This window comes from Microcebus murinus, chromosome 15 (assembly GCF_040939455.1).
Source record: "Microcebus murinus isolate Inina chromosome 15, M.murinus_Inina_mat1.0, whole genome shotgun sequence".
Lineage (NCBI taxonomy): Eukaryota > Metazoa > Chordata > Mammalia > Primates > Cheirogaleidae > Microcebus > Microcebus murinus.
This window is the reverse complement of record NC_134118.1, coordinates 70,678,819-70,696,445: the sequence shown is the minus strand read 5'-3', so window position 1 is coordinate 70,696,445 and position 17,627 is coordinate 70,678,819. Positions and strand designations below refer to the sequence as shown.

Here is a 17,627-nt window from a genome sequence, read left to right as displayed (position 1 = left end):
AGGAGTGAAACCACTTACTAAACATTTCTTGCCCGGTTGCCTCATCTGCACAATAAGGACAGTCACAATATCTATCCCATAGAGTTTCCATGGTTATTGAGTGAGATGACTTTATCTGAACACATTTAGCAGAACATCTGTCATGTAATTAGCAACCAAAGCTTAATACATAGACATAGGACACTCCCAAAACATATCACCCACATAACATAAATTCCTAACGTTACAAAACAGCTATAACAGAGATGTCTCTCCATCGCAATTGTTAAATATTCATTGCACTTGTTCAGAAGCAAAAGTGAATTTGAACACAGTTAAGCGACGAGTTCCATTCAAATTGTAGAATCTACTAATCCCTTTTCTTTGTTCTAATAACTTGACCTTAGAAAGCATTTCTTGTGTAGTCTAGAAGGAGATAAGTCTAAGAATTTTTTGCTTTTCAAAATTAAGGAAATGTTTTAAAATATTTGTTTCATTAACATTTTCTCCTTCAGTATACATTCATGAAACCTAGACTATAAAGACAGTGCTGGGCCAGGAACCCAAAATTTAAGTCCCAAACTATATAATTCTAATATGCTGGACAACACTCATAAAACAAATACACTTTTCTTACTAGAGTTTCAAGAAATAATTCTACATACATTAACATAACTTAGCTCATTTAATCTGCACAATAATCTAGGAGGTATATATTATACTGTTATAATCAGGTAACAGGTGAGGAGACCAAGGCATGGAGAGAGTACGTAATGTATTCAGAATCACACCATTAATGAGTTTCAGAGTTGAGAAGCTAGAGTACCCCTGGGAAAGTTACTTAATCTCTGTGGGCCTCTATTTTGAATTGTGAATAAAGGGTATAAAATGACACAGAAGGTAGGATTTTAAAAATCAGACTTACTTGAATCATATCTCTTCCCAGTTCCATTTTTTACACTAACAATTCAGTGGACACTAGTGGCCGTGAGACAGGCAAACATGGAAACCTCTGGGGTTGCTACGACAAGTGCCTGGGTCTTTTCCTTGATGTGATAATAGAGATTCAAAACGTGGGGCCTCTAAGTGAGCCATGCAAGATATCGCTTACGCAATGAAAGCTCTTTTAATCTGGAAACATCTCTATTTCGTACTCTTATAGTTATATAATGTCATATCAATGATATTTTCCAGTGGATCATACCTCTTAAACTCATATATTCCTTGTTTGTTTGCCATAAGTAACCCAGACCATGTAGACCTGCTATAGGCATTCTGTAGGTAAGAATTGTTCATTATCTTTCCACCAAAAAGTAGCCTCAGGAAGCATGTTTACTGAATGATTTGATCATCATTTCGTCCCAGGTTCCCTTGGGATGGAAGAACTGACTGGGTACCCACAGCCCCTAAACCTTTTGTCCTAGAGTTGAACGAGAATATTTCCAAACTATCTCTCAACTATATCACTGTGTTATTTAAAAGTCAGTTGTATTATAACCCAAGTACTTCTCATTTAACACGTTAAATTTTCATTAGCATCCTAAAAATTTAGTATGCTAGAAAGATAAGTATAGTAAAATACTAGAGCTGTAATTTGATCCTCCATTATAGAATTGAAAATGTTAAATAACTTTAAATAGCCCTTGAGATTTTGGCAACAGAATTACTCAATATACTCTTCTCAGCCAGAAAAAAAGTAATAGTAATTTTAAAAGATTCATAAGTGCTCAAATTTTTTTCTTTACTTGTCTAGTATTGAACAGCCAGACATTCAGTATAACTGAATCTGTCAAAAACTCATAGCTCATCATATTACAGTAATAATACATTATCTTTGAAAACCAATGCCAAATATTAGCTATATCTTATAAGCTTAATATTGAGTTTTCAAAATGGTTTATGTAGGTCAAAACACCTCCATATCAGATTACTCTTGAGAAATATGAGAAAATATTATGATATCTAATTCTATAATATATTAAAAATTTTTAGTAACTTAAATGATTTTATATATATATATATATATTTTACTATGCAATCATAATGATAAGCATGTATCTTAAAAACAGCCTCACAGAAAAATTAACTTTTTTTTCTAGGTTGTCTACTAATTTGCATTTGCTCCTCATTTATTCTTGTTATCATTCAGACAAGCGATAGCTGGCACTAAAATCTTAAGAAAAATATTGAGTATAAAACTGGTGATAAGTATAAAAATTGATGATAAACATTCTACCCAACTTAAAAGGGAATTATATTTATAACATGTCATATTAGATGAAAGATTAAATAGAAAAGTAGAAAGAAAAAATAAAAATAAAAGTAGATGTAAGAAAACAAGAAAATGCTAACAAATAGGATGCTGAATGCATCCTAGCATTGGGGTCTACACTAGGATGTGTATACATACACACCTTATTGATTGCTTACTTAGTGACATACATTTCCCCAGTCATTATGTTTCATAGTTAATTTTTAATTTTTTAAATTGTGTGTGTGAACTTTTCTTTGTGGTTTATTTTATTCAGGTTCATGAATAGTTATAATTTCCTTATTCATCCAGTTGTCAGAGAAATATTCACTTTATTTTCTTACAGTTTAAGCTTTATTTCTTAATACTTAAGTTGTTAGCCCATCTTAATAAAAACAAGTAATGGGAACAAATTCAGGGATAGTTAAAAGTAAAAGGATTATCTACAATTATACCATTTTCTAAAGAAATATAAATTTCCTACTTGGCTCATGCAGGATTAAAATATGGAAAATAGCCAAGGATTAAAGAAACCACTTACAGCTTTCAAGCAATACATTCTTAAAATAGTACAAAACTGGTGGTTTGTGAAAAATATAGCACGGTAGGCATTGGTGGGTATGTAAACTGCTATAAACGTTCAGAACAGCAAACAGGCAATGGAAATCATGAGACGTACAATTCTTCACACCAATAACTCTACTTCCAGCAAGCTGTCCTCCTAAATAATCCCAAATTTAAATGATGACTTATGGATCAAAATATTAATTGTGCTACTAGTTATAATAGAGAAAAATTGGAAGAGTTTTAATGTCCAACAGCAAGAAAAATGCCCAGCAAATTCTAGTATATGAAAAAAGAAATATTATATATATTTTAAAACTATTAATAATTTTACTAAAAATGTAAATGCCATACATATACTCAAGATTTATTGAAAAAGTATGATATGAAATTGTATATACATTATAATAATTTTATGTAAAAGGTATAAAGTTTATTACTTATAGTTAATAGATAAACATGCTTATATACAAAAATGAATACCAGAAAATGCACTAGAATGATAGCAGTGACTACCCTTGAGAGGGGAAATGATGTATGATGTTTTTCTTATCCTCTTTCACTTTTCTGTCTTCCCCCTCAACATCTGTCTTGTTATTGGGTCTTTGTTACATTAGCGAATTTAAATCCTAACTAATACGGTGTTTTTGAGATTGACATTTTCCTTTAATAAAATGGAAGAGGATCCTTTAAGAAGAATTTATAAATGTGCTAAGGATAGTTATTCATATTTCTGAATTAAAATATATATATATATACACACATCTGCACACCCATACACACACACAGAGGACTTTTGAGGGTCCTGCTTGCTTTACCAAAAGAAATTAAGTTTCCCATACAAAGTATAAAGTCTGAATCCTTAATGACATCCTGTCATAACCTAGAAACTGCCATGCTGGGTTAATTTACAGTCACACAGCCCAGAAATGATCTCCTTGCCATAGATAGAAAAGAAACATTATGTTCCATGATTATCCACTATATGATCACCCTAACATATTCAAATCTCTCTAGCTTATTTTGCTAACTCACTATGGACTCATAGGGATGTAAAATATGGATTCAATTGTTTCTCTGAACTTTCAATAAATGCAACAATTGTACTGTGATATCTTTTCCTGTTTGTTTTATCAACAATATTCTTTGGTTATAACAAATTAATGAGTTTGGTGCTTCTCTTTCAAGTTTGTATGTGTGTGTGAATCTTAACAATACTCTTACTGTAAATTTTAACTCCCAGTTATGCTTTTCATGCCCTCTGTAAAGTCTGTGTCTTTTTAGTGACAGTGAGGAGGAATGCCTTGGGCTTCTGGAGACAGGTGTGCTGTACACCCGCCGATGTGCACAGCAAGTTTCCATGGCCCATTCCTCCAGGGGTCTCTGGATTTCTAAGATACAGCCCTCTGGACTTCAGCGTCTCCAGTTATTACTACTTCTCTCTGGGTGTATGGGGTATCGAGTACAAAAATAATTTCAGTGATAGAAAATGAGAGAGTATATAATGCACTATCTCCCAACACCACCTAAAGTTCCAGATTCCCATATTGCTTCCTTCAGTGTCTCCCACATCTAAACTGCCGTAAGTGCTACCGTTGCCATCAAGTTACCACCAAGCCCCAGGTACATGAGAGAGCTGTTCTTGTACCTTTCAGCACAGCTGATTCTCCACCTGCCTACCACAAGGGGCAAAAGAGTTCACAAAATACAGCAAAACAATGAGTCATTGTTGTTTTAAGTCACTAAGGTTTCAGATGGGTTGTTACGCAGCGATAGCTCAATCAGTATGTTTCCTTTTTTCTGCTGTGTTGAAAACACTTTAAACATTTTTGTTGTCAAACAACACAGCACAATGTCTTAGATACAATATATATTAAATAAATATTGATCTAATTTCATATAGTCTCCTTTTATATTCATTAAAAACCTGGAAGATTGGTATATTTTTTAAATCCTTATTTAAAAATAATACAAATAATAACAGTGTTTGTATAGCAATTTGCTACCGTTACAAAATCAACAAAAAAATAAGACCTACTCTTAGTATGTCTTATTACTAGTAAAAACTTTATTAGTAGTAAAAACTACTTATTAGTAGTTATATAAAACTTATTAGTTTTATAGCAACATTGTAGAACACATGGTTTATATATAACATCTATGGCTTTCCTACATATCAGCAATGAACAACTGGAATTTGAAATTAAGAACAACAGAGAATTTAAGAAATGAAGAGATATTCCCTGTTTATGAATAGGAAGACTCAATATTGTTAAGATGTCAGTTTTCCTGAACTTGATATATAGATTCGATGCAATCCAAGTCAATATTCAAGAAAATTACTTTGTAAATATCAACAAACTGATTCTAAAGTTTATATGGAATGGCAAAGGACCCAGAAAAGCCAACATAATATTGAAAAAGAATAACAAAGCCTAGGGACTAATACTACCTGATTTCAAGATTTATAAAACTACAGTGATCAAAACAGTGTGGTATATGCAAAAAAATAGACAAAAGATCAATGGAAGAGAATGGAAAGCCCAAAAATAGACCCACACAAAATTAGTCAACTGATTTTGACAAGGGAGAGGTACAAACCATCACAGTAAAATTTTCTCTAACAGCTAAAACTCTTGCTTAATATTCTATTCTTATGAAAACAGATTAGAACATATAAGTATGATATATCAAATGGAAAGTTCAAACGTGAAAGGTATCATCTTAAGTGAAGACCACCAACCTGAGTTAAAAAAAGAAATCCTTTAATCATTTAGTAATATGTAAGATATCATATTTTTAATTTTAATTATTTTAAATTTTATACAAAAGTCCATCTTTCCAGTGTTGATATTGGATATAAATATGTGAATGTATAATTTCAGCATGTTACCAGTCTCCAAATCACACCTTGTCTTTCTGGGGTTTGGACAATCACAGCACATTGTTTCTAGCACCATTAGTACTCCAGGTTTGTGGGACACACAGTAACAAATCTGCAGAGTGAATCATTCCAGCACACCAAACTCACTGATGACCTGTCACATCCTGAGAGGGATGAGTCTGATATAGCAGTCACGAGCAGAGCTAGAGCTCTGTGCCCTTTAAAAGCATCTGAAATTGTTCAACATCAAAAGAAAAAAAACCAAACAAACAACCAGAAATTGTCATGATGCAAATGCTTATTTCAATGCACATGTGTATATATATATATATATATATATATATATATACCCTGTCATCATTAAACATGTAAATAAATGACCGGAGTAAACTAATATTTTGTGTAATAGAAGGGTAGGCAATCTTCATAAAATACAAAGAATTGGTAATGATAACGTATTGTAGAATGTCAAAATAAGTGAGATAAAGGAGAAAAATAAATAAATAATGTTAAACCAGTTTCCTTAGCAACTAAGCGATGGAGGAAAAAAAAAGAGTTTTTCATCTGTATATTCTGAACTAAATGTACCTACATAATTTGCTTAATATAGACTCCATATACATTCCTCCGATGTAGTTTTATTTCCCCCAACCTCAATGTCCAAAATTCATGGGATTTTATTAATATCAACCTATAGAGGTAATTTAAATACAAATGTTTTCCCTTTCATTATTTAGGACTATAAGAAACATAAACAAAATCAGAGAATTTTCAATATTATATTTATATTTAAATATCTCAATTGTCTGTGCATTATTTATTATGAGGAATTGTATGAACACAAGAAATTTCATGGTGAGATTATGTGGAATGTATTTATACCAGAAATGTGTTGGGAAGATAATTTTACAATAATAAAAACAAATGGAAAATATATGTAACCTTAACACTTGCACCCCCCATAATATGCTAAAATAAATAATAATGATAATAATAATAATAAAAACGAAATATCTTAAAACATCAAACGTGCTCTTCCTGTAGCAGTTTTTGAGGATAAGGGAAGGCCTGCTGGCACCCAGGGATTCTCAGTTTTCATAGAAGGACAGTAGCCCTGCTGACATGTCTGACATAACATACGCCTGTGAGTTCAGTTGGCATTCACAGAATAGCTGCAGCAGCTAATTTACAGAGAATATTCTACTGTTCCACGTATTATCACATCTGCCTCCCTATCAAACTAGAACAACAGAGAGATGAATATTTAAACTATTTTTACTTCCTCTAAATTGTTTTTACTGCGCTGAGCTCTGGTGTAATAACATCAGCATATATTGGAGATTATTAAAACAGCCCTGAAACACTGTAAGAGTATTGTCCAAAAGGGTGTGGGAAATGTTTTTATTAACTACTTCTCTAGGTTAGATGGTAAGAGAATTTCCTGCATAGTGTTAGTAGCAAAGTCATCATAGGTAATCCTGTGAAATTGCTTGCCTTTTGATATATTTTGATTTTGTTAGAAGTCAAGCTTTCTTAATCTTATGTATTGCTAGTCATCTTAGAAGCAAATTTGCAGCCTTCTCTCAATAAGTATAGAAATTATGATAATGTGAAATTTGGGCCTCATTCCTGGCTATTGTCTCCCTTTTTGTTCTACTTTCTCCTTTTGTCTCACCTTAAATTACAAATTCTGATAGTAGTATATCAGCTATAGTAAGACAGCATAATAAATACATGGAAAATCATCTCAAATACACAGAAGTTTATCTCATGTTGACATGAACACTGTTGAAAAGGTATTTTGAGTAGGCTGAGTCTACTACCTCCATGTGGTCATTCCACAGGCCAACTAACAAAGACTTTGCCACCTCCAACACGTAACAGAGGCCATCTTTATCCTACTCAACAGGAAGAGAGAAAATAACATGAAGTTTCCTTTGAACCAGGCCTGGAAGGGTTACCCATCACTTTTGTTCACACTCCCCAGCTGAACTCAGTGCCATGGCCACACCTGACTGCATGGGTGGCTGGGATATGTAGTCTAACTATGAGCCCCAAGCAGAACCCAGTGTCAGTATGTGAATAGCCAGCAGTGTATGCTACAGATATGCATTGTCGAGTTCCAAACCCTTATAGACAGGCAGAGTAAGATTGAAAGGAGGTATTCATATGGCAGAATGTTTTGAAAACATTTATAAAATATTGAGTGTATTCATTTAGATTAAGTATTTAATAAATGTATCTTCATTTTGGAAGAGAAAACATAACCAAAACTGAATTAAAGTCATTGCATAGTAACTTCAGTATTACTGACTCTACTGGTTCATGTACACAGAAGGTCACCAGGGGATTAGCGTAATATTTTATTTGCAATGTCATCTTGTTACACTGAGTTATAGAACATTTTAGAGAATGAGTCCAATGAGGAGCAAAACTCTCTTGCATAGTGTCCACAGGAAGACAGGCAGGTCTCATAGATTCAACTTTATACACAAATGCCATATATACCACTAAAGTTTCTAGAGTGGTGCATTCACATTCTTACACATAAGTCTTCTCATGAGGAGATGCAATATGCAGTTGTTAATGGATTTTCACATACGTGGGAACACTTTCAAATAGGTCGATCAGTGGCTTTGTATGGCCTTGAAGCAGTCATTTGTTTACTTATTCATTGATTCATTCTCAGGTAAACAAACATAATTCCAGAGAAAAACAAGCTGACGTATAGTGAGATCAACCCTGAGTTACTGTTTCTAGGAAACAGTTATTTCCTCAAATAGACTTAAAGCTTCTGTTCCCTACTGTGTGAATTATAAAATATCAGAGAAACCGTAAAATATATTATTGTGGGTAATACAAAAGCAGAGCTCTACTTTATGTATATGAATGTGAATACATGCATGTGAATCTGAATAGATACATCCACCAGCGGAGTTCTTCACTTTAATTATTGAGCAAACAATAGGAGACCAATTAGTTTTATAGATATGAATATTGGGTGCCATGGCAATACTCATGATTATATGCAAGCAATTTTAATTTCAAAGGGGTCCACATCCCTTCTTCATTCCACATTCCACCAACGTCAGGGCTGAATCCCTCCGCCTCCATAACTAAAACAGCAGTATTTAAAAGATATACCGTTATACAAGATATTTACCATCAGTATTTGCCTAATTGTGGTACTCACTAGAGTTTATCTCTAAAAATGTTTAGCACACAGTAAGTTTGCACTTCTGATCCCCTTGTGGCTGGATGAGAGCACAGGATTTCTTCTGGCCCATGAGTTAAGGAAGAAATAATGAATGCCATTCCAGGCTGAGAACTTAATCGCCAATACAAGAGCCCCAGAGATCTTCCTTCTTTCTGGCATGACTGGCAACAGTCAAGATGGGTTCTTAAATTACAAGGATGAGTACAGCCCAATATGCCAGGATGGATATACCACAAGGAAGAGACAAACTTTTGTTGTTTCAAGCCCCTGATATTTTGGATTTGTTTGTTACCACGGCATCACTTATATTTATACAATGAAATTATATCACTCAAAGTATTTTTTTTTTTTGCTCAAATTCTCTGTTGCTCAAAGTATTTTATTCTCCCTTGAATCAGCATTTCACTAGAGGTTTTTAAAAGTGTCCTTGCACTTGGGTTTTCTTGCTTTTCTAGCAAAACTGAAAATCACATGAGTTGAAAACTACCTTATGAACACTTTTGGTTTTGTCATTGAAGTTGAACAACATAGGGCAAGTGGGAATAACTACAGTTGAACAATTTTCATGCTCCTGGTAACAAGTCAACCAACTTCAGACCTGATTGCAGATCCTAAAGTAGCCCAGTGACCCAGTTCCAGCCCTGCTCTACTCTGGAACACAATCAGTCCAGCCAAAACAGGTACTCAGCAGTGACAGTCTGTTCCCCCAGTATCAGATGTATTGATCTTGGTCCTAGTTGTGGACCCTGAATCAGCCATGTGACCTGGTTCCAGCCTTGCTCTGCTCAGCTCCAAAAGCAGTCCTCCCTACCCATGGAACCAGCAGGTGATAAGCCTGATGGCATGCCGGGAATAGGCCCACTAAACTTGGACCCAAATGCAGACCCTGAAGCAGCCCTGACGTCCAGCTTCAGCCCCTCTACCACACTTCTGGAGGAAGTTCTGCCCACCCAGGGTCTTTCCCAGGGACCCAGTAAAAGTCTGCTCAAGAATCCAGTAGTAGTCACACCCATCTCTGGCCCTAACAACCAGCCCAACATCTGCAGAGTTGGATGCAGAACATGCAGTAGTTCCATGATCTGTCACCAGCCCTACTCAACTGTGTTCCTAGAGGTAGTCCTCTTCTCCTGGTCATTAACCAGGAACCGTGACCACCTGCACCACCAATAAAAGATCTGTCAAGAGTGGACCTAGATGCAGCCAAATGACCTGGCTCCAGTGCCACCCTGCTGCCATCCAGAGGGAGTCCCATCTTTCCAGGGACCAAGGAAGATAAGGTCTACACCTGCTGAAAACATCCTGTAAAGACTAGAAGAGATGTTTGCTTCTTCAATGATATAGATATCAGCAAAATATTACAAGAATCATAAAACTCTAGTAATGATCCCTCCAAAATGGAAATTTATAAATTGCCTAAAGAAATAATTATTCAATATAATTATTTTAAGGAAGCTCAATGAGCTACAAGAAAACATAGATTGACAATTCCCAGATATAAGGAAAATAATATATGAAAAAAATAAGAAGTTCAAGAAAAGATAAAAATCATGAAAAAGAACCAAATAGAAAATCTGGAGTTGAAGAATTCAATGAATGGAATGAAAACATGCAAGAGAGATTCAACAGCAGATTCAACCAAGTAGAAGAAAGAATCTGTAATTTGAAAGACAGGTTATATAAAATTATGCAGTCAGAGGAGAAAAAGTGACAAAAGAATGAAAAGGAAAGCTTATGAGACACATCAAGTGAACAAATATACACATTATGAACATTTAAAAAGAAGAGAGGGAGAAAACTTAAAGAAATAATGGCTCAAAACATCCCAAATCTTGGGAGGGATTTGGACATCCAGATATATGAATCTCTGAGGTTTCTAAGTAGAATTGACCAAGACATATTATATTATTATATTAATTACACCAAGATATATTATAAATAAATTAACAAATGTCAAAGACAAAAAGAAAATTCTGAAAATAGCAAGAGAAAATTGACTTATTGCCAAACAAAGCTCATAATTTTATCAGCTGATTTCTCCACAAAAACCTTGCAGAGCAGAACAAAGTGAGATAATGGAATAAAAGCACTAAGAAAAAAAGGAAACCTGCAAACCAAGAATACTACATACAGCAAATCTGACTTTCAAAATTGAAGTAGAGATAAACACTTTTCAAACAAACTAAACTTGAGGGAGTCTATCACCACTAGACCTGCTTTACAAAAAATGCTAAAAGAAATTCTTAATATTTGAAACAAAAGAATGCTAATTAATAAGATGAAAACAGGAAAGTATAAAACATACTGATAAAAGTAAGTATATAATCAAATTCAGAGTACTCTAATACTGTAATGGTGGTGTGTAGATTATTTTTAATTCTAGTATAAAAGTTACAAAATAAAAATGTTATATATAACTCTAAATATAATAATTTTTAATGGATACATAACACAAAATGATGAAATTGTAATGTCAAGAACTTAAAATGTAGAAGGGGGGGTAAAAGTGTAAAGTTTTCTAATGGTTGAAGCAAAGTTGTTATCAGTTTAAAGTAGACTTTTATAATTATAAGATGTTTTCTGTAACTCTCACGGTAACCACAAGGAAAGAATCTCTAGAAGACACATAGAAGATAAAGAGAACAGAATCAAAGTATACCACAACATAAAATTGTTAAATCACAAAAGAAGACAGCAATAGAGGAAGTAATGAACAATAGAACTACAAAACAGTTAACAAACTGACAAGAGTAAGTTCTTACCAATTAGTAATTATTTTAACATAAGGATGTTAAATTCCCCAATGGAAAGACATAGAGTGGCTGAACAGATAAAAAGAAGTATCCAACAATTTGCTGAGGATAAGAGACTCAAATTCACTTTAAGGAAACATATGGACTAAAAGGAAGGAAATTGACAAAGATTTTCCATGCAAATTGTAACTAAAAGAAATAAAATTTATTTCAGAACAAAATAGAATTTAAATAGAAAAATCTTATTGAGATAGAAAAAGTCATACTATAATGAAAAGAGGGTCGACTCACTGATTTTCCTGAGTTCTGTATGGATTCTAGTTATCAGCCCTTTATCAGATGTGTAACAGGCGAATATTTTCTCCCAATCTTTAGGTTGTCTGTTTGGTCTCATGATAGTTTTCCCTGGCTATGCAGAAGCTTTTTAATTTGATCAGGACCTGTTTATTTATTTTTTTGTTGTTGCTGTGATTGTCTTTGGGGTCTTCTTCATAAATTCTTTCCCTAGGCCAATGTCTATGAGAGTATTTCCAACCTTTTCTTCTAGAATTCTTATAATTTCATGCCTTAGGTTTAAGTCTGTTATCCACCGTGAGCTGATATTTGTGAGAGGTGAGAGGTGTGGTTCCTTACTTTCATCTACACATAGCATTCATCCTGTGTGTGTGTGCATCTGTGTCAAAATTTCCCCCTTTATATAACGACATCAGCCTGTTCGATTGGAGTATGTCCAGCATGACCTCATCTTAACTAATTGCACCTGCAAAAACCCTATGTCTAAATAAGGTCACATTTCAAGCTACAAGTAGTTAGGACTTCAACATAAAATTTGGTGGGACACAATTCAACCCATAACACTACTTCTGTGTGTTATATAGTTTGAAAATATCTAATTTGGACATAGTTAATAAATGTAACACTTGGGAGATGTGGTATAAAACTTTTTCCATGATATTATTATTTATATACAATTATACAAATATATTTAATTATTGATGTTCTTTTTGTTAATTGAAGATAAGCTGATTTTAGGATTTTCACAAAACCTCCAATCTTTCTTACTTTTAGTTTAAGTCAAGATTGGCCTAATTCAGATACTTTGAAATTTCCTAGGATAACTAAAATACCAGACACTGATAAATCACTTGTGCTCATTAAACCCAGAATTGGCTAACGATTTTGGAAATTATATCATATGATGGAATGAGAGGAAATAAGAAAATAACCTCAGTTATTGTCAGAAAAACAGATTCTGCTTCAACTTCTAAGATCCTTGAGAAAAACCAAATCTGTCACTGTTACTTCACTAAAGAAAAGATAAACAATGACATCTTGTGGCTGAAAACCTTCTTCCCTTTTGACAATTTCGAATTTCCAAGACAGACAAGAAGTTGTAGGTTTTAGATGAACACATAGCATTAGATGAAAGAATTGTAAACACATAATAAAATTACAAACGCATGTTTAGTTTTCGTATTAATAAAATTAGATATTAAAATAAAACTGATTAAGATATCTCTAGTTTCCTTTTCCTATAAAACCAACGCTTAATGTGATTCAAAACTAACCACCTAAAATAAAATAGTGATAATAAGCTAGAAATGGGCATTTAAATATCTATTAATGTGTCTATATTATTTAATGTGAATGTATATGGTAAATTGAAACCCAAGAACCTCCTATAGCTTCAGGATTCAGTTAATAGAAATTGTTACCAAGTGCTCATACTTGAAGCAGCCAAAAGCAATAACTTCTAAGCCATAGTTCTTTGACCAAGAGCCAAAAAGAAACAATAAGAGGACAGGGAAAAATTATAATCATTAACTTTACTTCAAATAGTTGTTTATACCTGTCATAAACACATGTGGCCCCATATTTACTCAAAATACTAAAAGACTAAAGAGAAAGAAAGGCTCTTGTTTCTTCCATGATCTTGTGAATTTCTCAGCCTGTATTCAAGGTATTCCCCTCCCACCCACTTAAAGGATTTTTAGAAGACGAATTATTTAGGAGATCTAACAAAAGCCACCATTTTTATAGGAAGTGTTAAAAGGAATAGGAAATTTAATAAACTAGTCATTATATAAATAGCTGGGGCATAAGTGAGTGTCCTGTGCCTTCTCCCATGCCTGTCTCCACCCAATTGTTGTCTCCTGGTAATGCTTCTAGTCAAAACCCTATGAGCTCTTCCTAGGCTCGTTCACTGAAAAACAATCACCTCGCCTTTGTAGTGTTTCAATTTTTTCTTAGTCCATCATGTCTCTGACATTATTGGAAACGACCTCAAATTATTGCTGGAACAAGTAGGTTAGGAAAAACAATAAACATAATAAAGGAGGGAAAGTATTTCAGCTAATTTCAGTAATTTCCTACTGACCCCTGACAGCATGAGGGGCACTGTTCTAGGTGCCTGACACGATTTAACTATGCTTTTCCTTCAGCGGACTGTATGTGTGTGGTAGACACTACCCTCATTTTACAGATGAGGAAACTGAGGCACAGATAGTCTCCACCACAGTTGCAGAGCTACTGAGTGGTAGTATTAGGACTCAAACGCAGGCAGTTTTCGAAAGACTGCTATCCGGCTTCCAGAGGAGAGGAAAATGCCATAGGATTCCCAACCTGGAGACAGTCGAGGTAGAAGCCAGTTGGCGCTCAAACAGGAGACCTCAGGCAAGCCGCCCAGCATCCCGAACTCACCTCAGGGTTCAATACAGCACAGCGACACATAGCTTTCTTAAGTATTCCAGAAATCCAATGGATTTTCTCTTGAAGCATTTCCCAGGAGACCATCACCCAGTTGCTAATAAATGGGTGATGGGAAAATGAAGTGTGGTTGAACTCCATCAGTTCCAATATTTCGCTTGGAAGACGTAGGCTCCTAGGGAACAACTGTGTTTTCATTCCCCAGTCATCATGATCACTTAACAGATAAACCACTACCTCCAAGACAAAACAGTCACATCCTAAGTTTTTTGCCACACCAGGATATTGCTCATTGCTCGAAGGCACGACACTAAATGCCCCAAAATATTCTCTAATGAACTTTCATTTAAATTGCTTGATTTTTTTAAAAGCAAATATAATCTGCCTGATGTTTGAAGGAGGCACAAATCCCACAAATTAGTGTATTTACTCTGCGGAGCCTGGAGAATTTTGGGTTAGCTGAGTAATTGGGACAAGGTCAGAAGTTTGTGGGGTGGAAAGTGTTAAACTAAAAGGAAAAGGTTTTCATCATGAAAGGGTGTTAAAACCTGTCAAATGTTTTTTCGATATTAAGATGACCATATGATTTTCATCCTTCATTGTGTGGTCATGTCATTGTGATGTACATATTAACTGATTTGCATATGATAAAACATCCTTCCATTTCATAGATTATTTTTACTAAATCATGGTCTATACTCCTTTTAATGTGCTTTGGAATTTGGTTTACTAGTATTTTGTTGAGGACTTTTGCATGTCGGTTTATCAGGGATATTGGCCTGTAGATTTCTTTTCTTCTAGTGTCTTCATCTGGCTTTGGTATAAGGAAAATGCTGGCCTTATAAAGAAGATTAGAAAGTGATTACTTGTCTTCAATATTTTGGAAAATTATGAGGAGTATTGGCATTAATTCCTTAAGATTTTGATAGAATTCACCAGTGAAGCCTTCTGATCATTTCTTGGTTATGAGGTTTTAGACTACCGATTGAATCTTTTTGTTTGCTATTGGTATGTTTAGAGATTTCTTGCTTCATGATTTACTTTTGGTAGGTTATGTGTTTTAGAAATTTACTCATTTCTTCATGTTATCCAATTTTTTGGCATACAATTGCTCATATTAGTCCCTTAGGAGCCTTTTCATTTATCTAGCAACAGTTATAATGTCTCCTTTTTCATTTCTGATTTTATGTTTTTGAGTCTTCTCTCTTTTTTTCTTAGTATACCTCAGGGTTTGTCAAGTTTTTTAAATCTCTCAAAAAATAAAGTTTTAGTTTCACTGATTTTTCTTTCATTTTGTTCATTTCTGCTATAACATTTGTTATTTTATTTGTTCTGCTACAAATGTCCTTATTTTTTTCTTCTTTTTCTGATTTCTTGAGGTATAAAGTTAACTTATTTATTTGAGATCTTTTTTCTTTTGTATAGTAGAGGCTTATCACTACCAAAGAGCCCCATAGTAGCTGCTTTTGCTGCATCCAATAGATTTTTTGAATGTTCTCTTTTTATCTTTATTCGTCTTAAGATATATTTAATTTACATTTTTATTTCATCTTTTACCCATTAGTTGTTTAAGAGTATATTGTTTAATTTCCAGACATTTGTCATTTTTTCCATTTTTCCTTATTGTTATCACTACTTTCAATGCAATAGGTTTAAAAAAAGACAGTTGGTATGAGTTCAATCTTCTTAAATTTGTTAAGACTTGCTTTATGATGTAACGTGTGATCTATGCTGGATAATGTTCAGTGTGTGCTTGAGAAGGGGTGCATTTTACTACTCTTGGGCACCATGGTCTATGTATGTCTGTTGTGTACATTAGACCCATAATGTTATTCATATCTGTTTACTTATTGATTTTCTCTCTTGATTTATATCCATTATTGAAACTGAGGTGTTAGAGTCTCCTACTATTATATTGTATTGCTCTCTAGTTCTCCCTTCAGATCTGACAATGTTGGCTTCAAGTATTAATATTTAGGTGCTCTGACATTGGGTACATATATATTTATAATTTTAACATATCATCCTGATGATCTGAATTTTCTTTATTATATAATGATCTTAGTTTTATACACTGACAGTTTTTGGCTTAAAGTCCGTGTTGTCTGATAAAAATAGGTGTCTCTGTAAAAGAGAGACATTTTGACACAGGGAGGACAGCAGGTGAAGACTGTAGTTATGCTGCCACATGGCAAGGAACTACCAGGACTGTGAGAGAAGGCTGAGAGAGATCCTTACCTGGCACCTTCAGAGCAAGTGTGGCCCCCAGGACATCATGAGAGTGGACTTCTGGCCTTCAGAATGGTGAGGCAATACATTTCTCAGTTTAAGACACTCATTTTATGTTACCTGGTTAGGGCAGCCCTAGCAAACTAAATAAAGACATTAAAACAATGACAGTTAAAATGGGTCCATTAAAAACCAGTTGTGACAAACAGTATGAGAAAAAGTACAGAAGGCTAAAATAATTATACAGTATGTAAGGACATATAAAGTGGGGGTAAGGAAAACAGACTTATTTGTAGTGAAGAGTAATTAGAAAAAAAGTTTGCTGGAGATGGTGGAGCCAGAGCAGGAAGTAATAAGATGGCCACTTGCCATGTTCTGTAGGACTGAAGGACTCTTGTTGCTAGGTAGCGAAACCTAGAACTTAAGTGAGAGACAATTGAAGAAGGGGCTTTACATTTCTGTTAGTCATGTGAGTTCTGAAATACAAGTATTTATTCATAAAGATGGATGGTGCAAATGATCCATGAATTGGGCCATAACTGGAAAGGAACATGGGAACTATCAATTCATCTGTTGGTAAGTCACTCAAAAGTTTATCTTCAAAGTAGAGAAGTGCCAGAATTTGTGTTTACATGGATGAACGCACACACACACACACACACACACAATTCTTTGCCAAGTGTTCAGATTTTGAGGTGGATCTATGCTCTTTATCATTTCTTATTCTATTTATTTGGTTCACAGCCTCTAAGTTGTTTTTATAAAATATCTGATCCTGTGTTACACAGGTATTACATGAGGAATTTCGGTTTTATAAGTTAAACTACCATTATAGAAATTCAATAATAATAAGAACTTGTGAAAAAAGACAATGTTGGTTTTCAGTAAGAGTTTTATGTATTAATGAGGAAATTTAGAAAGTCAGCAAGTTATGAAACAACGTGGACAATAAAACAAAAATTATTAAAAGAGTAGGAGTGTTTGAAATGGATATCTATTCATGACTTCATTCTTTAGGGAGAAATGTCAAGTTAATCTTATCCTGAT

The 17,627-nt window shown here is 34.1% G+C and overlaps 1 long non-coding RNA gene across 1 annotated transcript in view; it reads right to left on the bottom strand.

Moving 5' to 3' along the window:
* Window positions 1-17,038, bottom strand: part of LOC105874658 (uncharacterized) — a 31,240-nt gene extending 14,202 nt beyond the window's left edge. The window contains exon 1 of the long non-coding RNA XR_012923314.1: window positions 16,590-17,038. This is a non-coding gene — a long non-coding RNA (uncharacterized LOC105874658). The remainder of the gene's footprint in view (window positions 1-16,589) is intronic.
* Between the last annotated feature and the right edge of the window lie 589 nt (window positions 17,039-17,627).